We start from the raw sequence: 11,382 nt of genomic DNA on the forward strand, positions 1-11,382 counted from the left end.
TTGAATCTAGAAATGCGCTGGATTTGGGTGCAAGACTAGATATGGCTTTCATCAGCTCAACGTTCTTCTGAGAAAATCTATTCTCCATTTCTGAAATGGCCCTGTCAAGGATGTTGAGCAGAGATCTTTTCAGAGACTGAGGGGGGGAAATGGTAGGATCATCCGAGTCTGTATGGCCCACAGTTGAGAGCACAACACTTTGACCAAGGCGTTTGCTCATTGTCCTCCTTCTCTTTGGAGGCTGTGAATCATCCCCAGCAGCTGACTGAGATGACTCTCCCCAATTCTCATCTTCACGGATGCTTTTTAAGGACTCCAGTGCTGCACCAACAACCTCAGAAGCACTGCACATATCCACAGACTGAGACTGTAGAATTGCATTTGCTGGTTTCAAGACACCAAGCACCCGCACTAGAAACTTTCCAGTCTCAAAGAAGTGATGCCTCTTAATTTGACATAGCAGGCCTGATGCCTCGGTGCACAGGTCAACAGCAGCACCATCATCCTCTGTCATCTCAGATAGGATACTGAGAATATGGTCTTGATTGTCAACAATGCACCTTGTCACCTCATAGTGGCTTGTCCATCGGATTTCAAGCAGGCTTTTAAGGTTAGGTGCATTATATTTCTCAGACACATAGTGGTGCTGAAAAAACTTGTACAGTGAACTTGAGAGGTCGAAAAATCTCTTTGCACATGGTTCACTCTGGATGGCATGCACAACCACTAAGTGCAGCTGGTGGTTGTAGCAGTGGATGTATGGGATATACCTAGAAAGCTTATTTTGGAGCAGAGCTTGTACACCACCTCTTATCCCACTCATCACAGAAGCTCCATCATAACACTGGCTAAGTATGTTGTCAGCACTATAGCCAGCATCAGAAAGGTGTGTCAGTATCTCAGACGTGATGTACTCTGCATCAAGTTGATGCAAGTCAAGCAACCCAATAAGATGCTCCTCTGGCATGGAATTGCTGACACATCGAATCATCACAGACAAATTTTCCACATTGCACCTGTCCCTGGTCCCATCACTTTTGAGGCAAAACCCTGCAGAATCAGCATTTTCATATTTTTTCCTGACCTCTCCAAGCACCATGTCTGCCAGTGTTTGAATCATTTCGTTTTGGATATCCTTAGATGTGTATTTTGCATTCTTTGGGATACCCTTAACAATGCTTGCTAGCTTCTCATCCTTCTCTATTGTATGAGTTTCAGAAAAAGACCTGAAGCAACATCATCACCAGCTGCATCATGTCTCAAAGTTTCTGCAGTCCCACAGAGCCCCAACTCATTCACACAGAGAAACTTAACAGCACTGCACACACTCTTGACATAATAATGATTTTTTTCAAGTTGGGTTTTACCAACCAACAGGGAGTCAACAGTCCCCTCTGTAGCCTCTCTGCTTTTGTGCTGAGTCCAGGTGGTGGAAGAGTGCACATGGTTGTGGCTGGACATATGCCTATGTAGCCCCTTGTCTCGTTCAAGTGCTGCTTTCCAGTTGTTAAAACCAGTTAGGGTGAAAACAACATCCCTCTCATTAGCAGTGCTGCCATATTTGCGACAGGGGAAACAGAAGCATGCGTCTCGCACAACAGAGTACTCCAGCCATGGTTGTGTGCGGTACCAGGCAGGATTGAATGATCTTAATGTAGCACCAAATGCACGCTTTGGGTAGCTACCCAGTATTGGCTGGGATGGTGCATTGACATTTAAGTCACTAGGTAGCTGAGCAAGGGGTTTTGGGGCAGCACATGTTGAGGGAGGAGGAACAGGAGAAGCAGTGCTTGCTGATGGTACAGGTGGATTTATGCTAGCTGCTGCTTCTGATGCACTGGTACTAGCAGCAGTATCACTGCTACTGCTTTTAGTACATGCAGGAGCAACACTTGTTTTGAACGCTCTGAAAAAAGGATGCATCTCGCAGCATTAACTCTCTCTTTGTGAGCTGCTGGAAGCTGGAGTGCAAAGTGAGTACGTTTTGAGAAAACCGCAGTAATTATATCCCTTAGCAGTCTGAAACAAAACTGTGCAGAGCCAGAGGCTGGGGCGGGGCTTCACGTAGGGGTCTGGCAGACACAGCTCATTGTCCTCAGTAGTGATGGGCATTCCGAGTCTTTTCGAGGAGCCGGATCTTTTGGCTCCGTTCACTAAAAAAGAGGCGTTCATTTGGCTCTTCGTTCACTTATAGTTCCGGTTTTTCGAAAAAAATGCAGTTTGATTTTCCACTTACGTACTGTGAGTGTCGGACGCATACGACAGTGCTGCCACGGTGTCCGTGACATTTCTATGGTTTTATTTAGTGTAACGTATAGGCCTATGTTTATTGATTAATGTGTTATATTAATTATTAATTACCCACAGTTTAATTAAATACGACTAGATCACTTCATCCTTCAACTATGATACTAATGTGATATAAAAATGGAAATGCTTTAATGGAAATGCTCCCCTTGCACATATTGCATACTGCAGTTGATGCATCTTTACAGGTGAAAAAGGTCCAAATGATACTTCGTTTTCTATTGTCACTCATGTTATCTTCTTCTTAGCGTCTTTGCTTCACGTGCATCTCGGAGAATATGCAAATTAAGGTGACTTAATTTGGGTCAAATCTAGGGGTAACCTGTAATTCGATACTCATGGACAAATCTCGCCAAAGGGGTATCCTATGTGTAATTCGACACTCATGGCCCTTAGTTCTGATTTGTTCATCGGACATGGACTTGAACGTAATACTTTATTTGGCTTTATAGGAATTTGTTTAGCACTTATTATAGCCTACTGCAATATATGTAATACTAGCCTAATTGCACAGCTCATGTAAGTGACAGATCATGACAAATTTAAGTGTGCTTACAAAACAATAGCATTACACAAATAAATAAATTCTACACCGTTATTATATAACATTTTATATAGCTAATCCAGCCGGCATAGAACGATATAGAATAGACAGTGACAAAAAAAAAAATAATACACAAGAAATACGCTATTATTTGGTACTTGATTTTTTATTTTATTCTTTACAGAATATTCGCACATGATTTACTTGAGAGAAAATAATGTCTTGTCAGCTGTCAGTTTCAAGACTGAAGTGTCGTATGACGTTGAGTTTCCATAGAGTGTATCAGCAAATTAACGCGTTGAGACTGGTTCAAACGTAGGCACATACGAGGCGAGCTGAGTAACAAAACACTAGTTTTATTGTTTTTTACTTAGTTCACTCAACCATTGAACCTGTTAAAGAGTTGTGCTTGTGCATTTTAACATTATTGTAGCAACCGCAGCGCTCACAACGCCACTGTCTGTCTGGTCACATAATGTTAGCTAACGGGGGGGAAAAGAGCCAAACCAAATGGATCGTTCACCAAAAAGAATCGGTTCCCTACGTTCACCAAAGAGAGCCGTTCAAAAAGAGCCATTCGTTCGCGAACGACCCATCTCTAGTCCTCAGTCTGTTACATGCAGCGGACAGTGTCTAGTCTGTGCTTGTGTGACTTGAGAAACACTCCCACTGGGGAAAAAACAGCAGACTATTCCCCAGTTGACTGCACAAATATATATGGATGTTATATTAACTTTTGTTTTAGTTGTTGTTAATTATTAGTTATCTCACGGGTCGCTACGACGAGTTTAGTGGAGTTTTAGCTGCTTCCTCAAAGTCTTAACCGCTCTGTCTGGAAACCTGACACCACAGTCAGGCTGCTCTTGGCTCATTTGCATACTAACAGTGATTGGATGTTTACGGAGGGCTGAGGGGGCAGGGGAGAGGGGCGGGGGAGAGGGGCGATCTCTGCTGACTGCAGGCTGTGTGAAGACACGCTGCACGGAGATGAGAGATGAGGGGAAGCATTTAACTTGTGCTTTTTTCGGCGGATTTTTCAAATTTTTGATTTGAGGGGGCAGGCCATTTGTTTGAGGGGGCGTTGCCCCCTCTTGCCCCTGCGTAGAGCCGGCCCCGCATACAGATCTGATCAGTAACGAGCTAACACGGAAAAGACAGCGACATGATTTTTCCATGATCCAAAGAGGCGTAGGGCGGATCTACACTTCTGATTGGTTAACTCACAACATGACTAGGGTTCTCATTGGTTGATTGAATAGTTTCTCAATTCTGCAAAAACTAATGACATACTGCCAAATGATAATGATGTCATCCACAAATCACCTTACCTCTAAGTTCTTACATGGAATACCATTTCCAGTTTTTAACCATGAATATATCCCATATCATCTTATTTTTCATAGATTTTAGCTTCTCTCAATCATTGCATATTCTTCTTCCTTTTAGTGTCTAATATTTAGTACGAATTCACTTACTTTAAGGATCATTCTATTTATTTAACTCATGTCATAACACTTGAAGTGCATTATTAGTAGGCTCTACATGTCTGGGTTTCACCAACAACACCACATCCTCCTCTTCCTATGTCTGGCCCTCTTCCTCTTCTCATAACACTTATCTCCTTAACACTTTCTCTGTTCTCTCATACTAAACAGTTGTGCTCAACAATAGATGATATATTAGCTTACAATGAGTGAACGCAGACAGTGTCGAATTGAATGTTTAATTGGATTGCTACTGTAAATTGGGTGGTGGGGGTGGAAAGGAGGAGCTCTCTCAGGCTGTCCATAGGCTGCTGACCATGCCCTGCAGGTGGTGTCTTAGCTGCTGCAGCAGCACTGTCTGCAGTGTCTCCTGGGTAGAATAGTGATCCAGGGGCAGGTTAAAAATGGCATCTAGAAATGCCAGCAGCATCGCCTGAAGACAGAAAAAAGTTCAACTTGTGTGGCCAAATCACCTCATAGTAACTTCCAACCAAGTCAGAGAGTTCATTTTCACTCCCTTAGTTTTTGTTGTTGTAGCGGTGGCTGAAGTTGGTAGTGGCTATTTACACAAGTCTGAAGATTACTCCAGGTTTCTCCTAGCACAAAGACTACTTTCAATGTAAGGAACCATCTCACCATAAGTTGAAAAATATTGAATGAACCCTTTAAGGCTCTTAATGTCGAGTCTGATCAAATCTGACGAATAAGTGTGTGCGTGCCTACATGCGTCTAGGGTATGTGTTCATCAAGAGAATCTGTCCTCTAGTGGACACAAACACAGGGACCTTCACCTTGAGCATATCCAGGTAGCGCTGGGCCTGGGCCTGCCATTGGCCGGCTGGCAGGACAACCTGGAGGAGGGAGTGGAGCTCCTCAAACACCCCACCAGACACCTGGTAAAACAACAGGAGAGTCCTGTAGTCATCCAGCTGTGGTACATATACTTTATCCAGTTATGCCATGGTGTGATCCTGTACTGTACAGTATGTTGACAATTCCACTCACATTGACAGCTGGCTCCCTCTTGTCCTCCCCAAGCATTCCCAAAAGGACCAACTCGTAGAGTATGTCAATGAAATTGACATGCTGGATCTGAAAGGAGTTTGGAGAATTTATAGATGATTGTGCAACTCAGATATTTAGATGTACACGCTGTGTACACACACTGCATTTTACTTGAATGTAAAACGCAATGAGCCTACCCCTTCCTCTGCTAGCTCCCCGGCAATAGCTTCTTTATTAGCCTCGCCAATAAAGAATCCGGTCAGTCGGTCATACTGCCCGTAAAACCTTTCCTGTTCCTGTCAGAGGAAACAAGCGGCAGTAATACATGAAATACGCATGTTTTTAATCAGAGTCGTTTAGAGAGTTTGGTCAACTTGGAGGACACTGGATGAGATGTCGCTACCTTTGAACATTCCATTCAGCCATTAATGACAAGTGTTTGGATTCTAGATTTCTCTGTAGGCTCGGGTTGTTACTCTTCAGTGTCACTTAGACCTCAAACTCTACAGAATATTAAATGTCTACCTTATGACCGGCATCGACCAGGCCACTGAGCAGGAGCCTCCCAGCCTCGGTGATGATTCTCTTGATGCCTTCGTTGCTCAAGAGAGTCTATGTGGAGACAAATGGAACAAGACACCGTGTTGAACTGTTCTGATGTCCACAGAAGCCTTGAGCAATACATCAGTAGAGATAAGAGAATGCACCAAGCTGGAGGTTAGAGTACTGCACATAGATGAATCTGTGCGGAAATAGTGATTATAAGTACTCACAGAAAATGCCTCCCTCAGGGCTGCCAGCTTGAGGGGGAAGTCGAGGAGATTTCGACTGGCAAAGTAGTAGCTGTGAGAAGGTGGTACTCATGTTAAACTGTGAGGTCACCCTTGATTGCTTGTGAGGACTGATAGTGTACGTGAACAGAGAGCATCATACGAAATATGTAATACATGGTATATTTTATTCTTATAGTCTTTTTTAAAAGCAGGCACATAACAATACTAGTATAGTGAGATATGAGCAGTCTTTGGAAGAGGACAGAGAGTGTACTCACTTCAAGTAGGGGACCTCAATCTCCTCAACTGTAAAGCTGATGTGATCCATCTGGAACATGAGACAACTTTCACTTAAACTCTAAATAGAATCAAACGTGATGAAATGGTCAATGTAATTACTGACTGTGTGTGTGTGTGTGTTTAATTTGTGTGTGTAAAAGATATAATGTGGCTACATCAGGGAAGCTCTGGGTCTCAGACTCGGCCTCAGACCCTGGCACACTCTCAGAGTCAGACTCGCTCTCAAAGTCAGTGTCTGACTCGCTGTCTGACTCTGCCCCCGAGTCAGCCTCTTCTTGGCTGTCAGGTTGGGGATCAGCCTGTGCCTGAGCCTGGGTGTCCGTAGGACTGGACAGAGACTCATGGAAGGTCTGGGCTGTGGAGGAGAGCTTCCCATCAGGTCCCATATATAGCGTGGCCGTGGCGATTGACACATCTGTCTGCTGTTAAAAACATACAAACATACACTCCTCTCAGACTGGGCTGTAACATTGAAGCACACTTGGGTATCTACAGTGAAACATACTGTACAGTACATAAGTAATAATTACCCAGTAATGCGGGAACGGTATGCTGACCGATGTCTTTTGACACAGGTGAGACTGAACCTGCCTCACCTGACCGCCCAGGAGCTAAAACAGCCAAGACAGAAACAGAATGTCACACGGACTCATACTCCCATACTGAATCTGCTGCTAGCTAAAACTCAACTTCCTTCTCATCTCAAGAGGTTGAAATCTCACCTGAATGCCGGTAACAGATACCACTGTTGTGCTAGTGTATGGGTAACCCTTCAGAAACAAACAGAAGAGTGGATTCATTGAGAGAGGGTGGTGGGTTACAGAACAGATCTGGGATGTCTAACTATCTCTATGTATGTTCTTCTACCACTTCTACTAGAACTTTCTGATAAGACCTGGCTATCCCTATTAGAGTAAATCATCTTTGTTCCTACCTCTGGCGTTAGCCTCCACCTCTCCACAGACATCGCCCACCACAGTCGGCAATCAGCCCCTCGCACCACACACACATGGTGCATCTTAGTCTCCACCTTCTGGGGAGTGAGAATGGAAACAAGGACATGTGTAGTAAGTGTGATCCGAGAGGAGGTCAGTGATAGAGCTACATGGAGACCTAACATGAGAATATTCACCAACACAGTGCAAATTGAATGGTCATACTGTATACAGTAGAACAACCAAGCTATAAGATGGTACAAGGGCCCAGAGTTATTAGATTGTTGTTGAAGGTTGTTCTACGGTACCTTGGACCCAGTGACACGAGACCATGCAGTCTGGAACTGGAAAATCCTCTCACAGCTCATCAGCACTCTGCATGTGTTCGTCTGAGAACGAGAGGAGAGGAGACATCAAGAAATGTTCCAGAACTATTCTCATTTCAGTTAACATAGAGAAACAATAAATACAACAGATGTCAGTATGTTTTTTTCTGTGACTGAAACAGAGTAAAATAGTGTTTCTTTTTGTCACGGAAATCAAGCATAGCGAAGTATTTAACATGTGAACCCAGGTCTGCTGTGAAATCAATTGGATTTTTCACCATTTGGACATTCCTTTTTGAAAGTCCAACTAGGGACTGATGGTGAAAGTTAGCACAAGCTAAACCTAATCAAGCTCTAGAGGCTAACTGGGTTCTTATACCCAATCATATGCAATTGTAGTCTGCTGTCTTGTATTTGTTTATTAATTATGGTTTTCTTGGCTCTCCAATGGCGACAGGTGGTGTGGATTGTCGGAACGGTTGTTCGTAGCCTACCACTAACCACTACCAAAAATCAAGTTCTATCTCCCTCCCTTACCTAACCCATTTAAGATCAGTCAACTTCAAAGGGGTGACGTCAGAGTTGGGCCGTCCCAAGGATCCCAGTTAGCATTTATCGATCCATAACAGACTGACAAGCTAGGAGAGTAAAACATGTCTTACCCTTATGGCCAGAGGCCCACAGTACAGAGGACTGTACCTCCATGGCAACAACTGCCCGCTTGGCACCACCACCTCCTGTAGCACAGAATGCATGGACATAAAGTAACAATGATGTCTGTCTCTCTACTAACATACATACACCTAGACTAGAGAGTGTCATAATTCTCTGCTAGTGGGAGATCTTACCTCATAGATGAGGACAGTGGATGGGTCTTGATCTGGTTGACCTTGGTCTGGGTTTCCCACAGGTTGGATCAGGACACAAGCCTGGGTCACTGCCAGATCCCTCATGGTCAGGACTAGTAACATCAAACACCATTATGTTTATTGGTAGGGTTTCTAGAATTTTCTACAGGCTATATAGGTGATTCACAAAAAACTAAATCTGTTATCACTGTTTATGAACTCAGAAATGCACTATATTCTAGTGGGTTGATGTAAATGTATTGTTTTTAATTGTGTTTTTTATACTGTAATGTGATTTTCATGAGCCTTATGAATATTACCTGTATGTAGTTCCGATAGGAAAAATAAATGTATTCTAATTCTAGCCTTGCTTGCCATAGCTAAATTACCTACCTATGTTTCCACTTCTTGGACAAAAAAAACCCCAACAATAATGACATTGACATTTGTTGTATATCCACTGGCTAACTGTAACTTACCTTGCTCAAAAGTGATAACAAGGGCCTCTTCAGAGCCCCAGATCCTCTTATACATATAAACTGACCCAGCAGCAGCAGCTACCAGGCCAGCCACACAGACAAATTTGCGTCCTCCCAGCTGGTTGAGAAGAGAATTCATCTTAGTTGATCATCACTTGTCACAAATGTCCAACTGAAATGAAACACTGTCTGAACATGCTTTGTTGTGTCCCTCTGTTTTACTCTGGAATAATGTGACATCATTGATGTGTCGCCTATTATGATGTCACAACGCACACATCGCAAAACTCCTACTTGCCATTTTTTAGTCCATCAGCCAGGGGGGTCGGTCAATACCATTTGGAGCTTTGATGTCTCATAGCGATTGTTTGAATCTTTCTATGCCCCTAGAGTTGAAAAATGTGTGATAGCATAGTAGCACTCAAGCTTTCTTGGAATGCTCTTTATGAATGGTTTGCAAACAAACACATTTTTTCAAATCTTAAATCTTTTTTTACTCTTAATTCTAAAAGCTTATTACATTACATATTCAATGATATATAATAGGTCCAAAACCAACGACATTCATTGTTAGAAAATCATTTTGACTTGCCCTGCGTAAATAATAGGACATTGAAGCGCTGTTTCCTTCTTTTGGCTCTATGTTCCAAAAGTTTGAATTTGAAATCAAACAATTACTATGAGGTTCAAGTATAGATTCTCAGGGGTTTTTTCAGGGCATTTGTGTACATATTGGTTTCACCATTTAGAAATGACAACTTTTTATTCATTGTCCTCCCATTTCAGGGCACCAAAAGTAAAAATCCCTGACTTCTGCTTTTAACATTGCTCTGGTGTATACTGTTGTATAAGTACAGCGCGCAAAGCAATTGACGCCACAGGAGCCTCTGGATTTCTTTGTGAGACTCTTAATCTCAGGGTCGTGGGTTGGAGCCCCATGTTGGGCGATTGCTTTCTCCACCAAAAGCATCTCTGCAAACTGCCATCAATGTCAAATCCCCCTTGAAAATTCTGTCAACCTTTACTCACCGCAAACTCCTGATTGCCATACAACTGCTGGAAGGTGTGTTGGCATTCAAGCCCTGAGCTAACTAAATGCACCGAATATGCTTCTTTTTTTGTGTGGTTCCAACTCACTATTTATTGTCCGTGGTCTCTCTGATTTTTTTCAACTGGACTCTGTGGTGCTTTCATGGAAAACACTGCTTTGAAACCCTTTCCTGCAAGTCCTGTAAGTTTACCACCTTTAGCTGTGGGTGCTGTGGCTTAGCTGGTGAAAGCACCTGAGACCCTGAGTTTGAATCCCAGCACCTGGCTACTCACCTGCCTACTTCAGGACAGATGATTTGTTCTCTTGAATGTCGCCAACGTCAAAAAAGACATGACCTGTGACTCAGCTGGTGAAAGCACCTTTCTTGTAAATACATTTAGCAGGCATAACCAAATAACTGTGCTCCAGGTGAGGCTCAAACCCACAACCATAGCATTGCTCTGCTGCATACTGTTGTATAACCAGTTGCGCCACAAGAGCTTTCTATGTCCTAATCATATATCTTTGGTGGAAATGATTCCAATAATCCAAGGTCTCAAGGAGGTTTTGTAGTATCCAAAGTGGCCTGGTTTCAAAGCTTTGTTTTCCATTACAGCACCACAGAGTCCAGTTGAAATGACTACCTTCTCTGTGCGCTTAGCTCGTGAAATCACCTGTCTTGTAAACAGAAGACACCTACTTCAGGACGGATGCATGCATGCATTTGTTCTCTTGAAAGCCACATGCTTCGTGTTGTCGGCCAACATCAAATAGAAGATGACCAATTGTTCTTGCCCTTGTTAACCCCAGTGGTCACTGGTGCTTAGATTCTGCGAGTGAGGTGGAGAAAGCGCTACAGTGCTATCACACATTGTCCAACTCTTGGGGCATAGACCTTCCAAAAAATCAGTATGAGACATCATGAAATGGTAAATGAAAAGCCAAATTGTTTCAGAAAGCTACTTTGCTACTTATTTAGTTAGCTATCCTGTTGTCCTCAGTGCCAGATAGACAGACAGGTTAGCTAACCGGCTGTTAATTCAGGCTGGCCAGTGTAATCCGTGTTTCGGTATGAACACCGGTGACTAGAATATGTATATTGAATTCGGGTATGGACCAGATATCGGAAGATAAAGACTCGTTCAGGAGAGAGGGTGGGATGCACAAGCAAGAATGAATCGCACAGAGACGTATGTTATATTTAAAAGGTAAGACAATGTTTTGCTTCTTTCTTCCTTGTTTTTCTTTTCTTTTCTCTTCCTTCAAATGTATTATTTTTTTCTACAAAAGTAGAAAACCAACACGTAACAACATTTTGAATGTAAAATGATTCAATGAGAATATCAGTAAC

This window comes from Argentina silus (assembly GCF_951799395.1).
Source record: "Argentina silus genome assembly, chromosome: 3".
Lineage (NCBI taxonomy): Eukaryota > Metazoa > Chordata > Actinopteri > Argentiniformes > Argentinidae > Argentina > Argentina silus.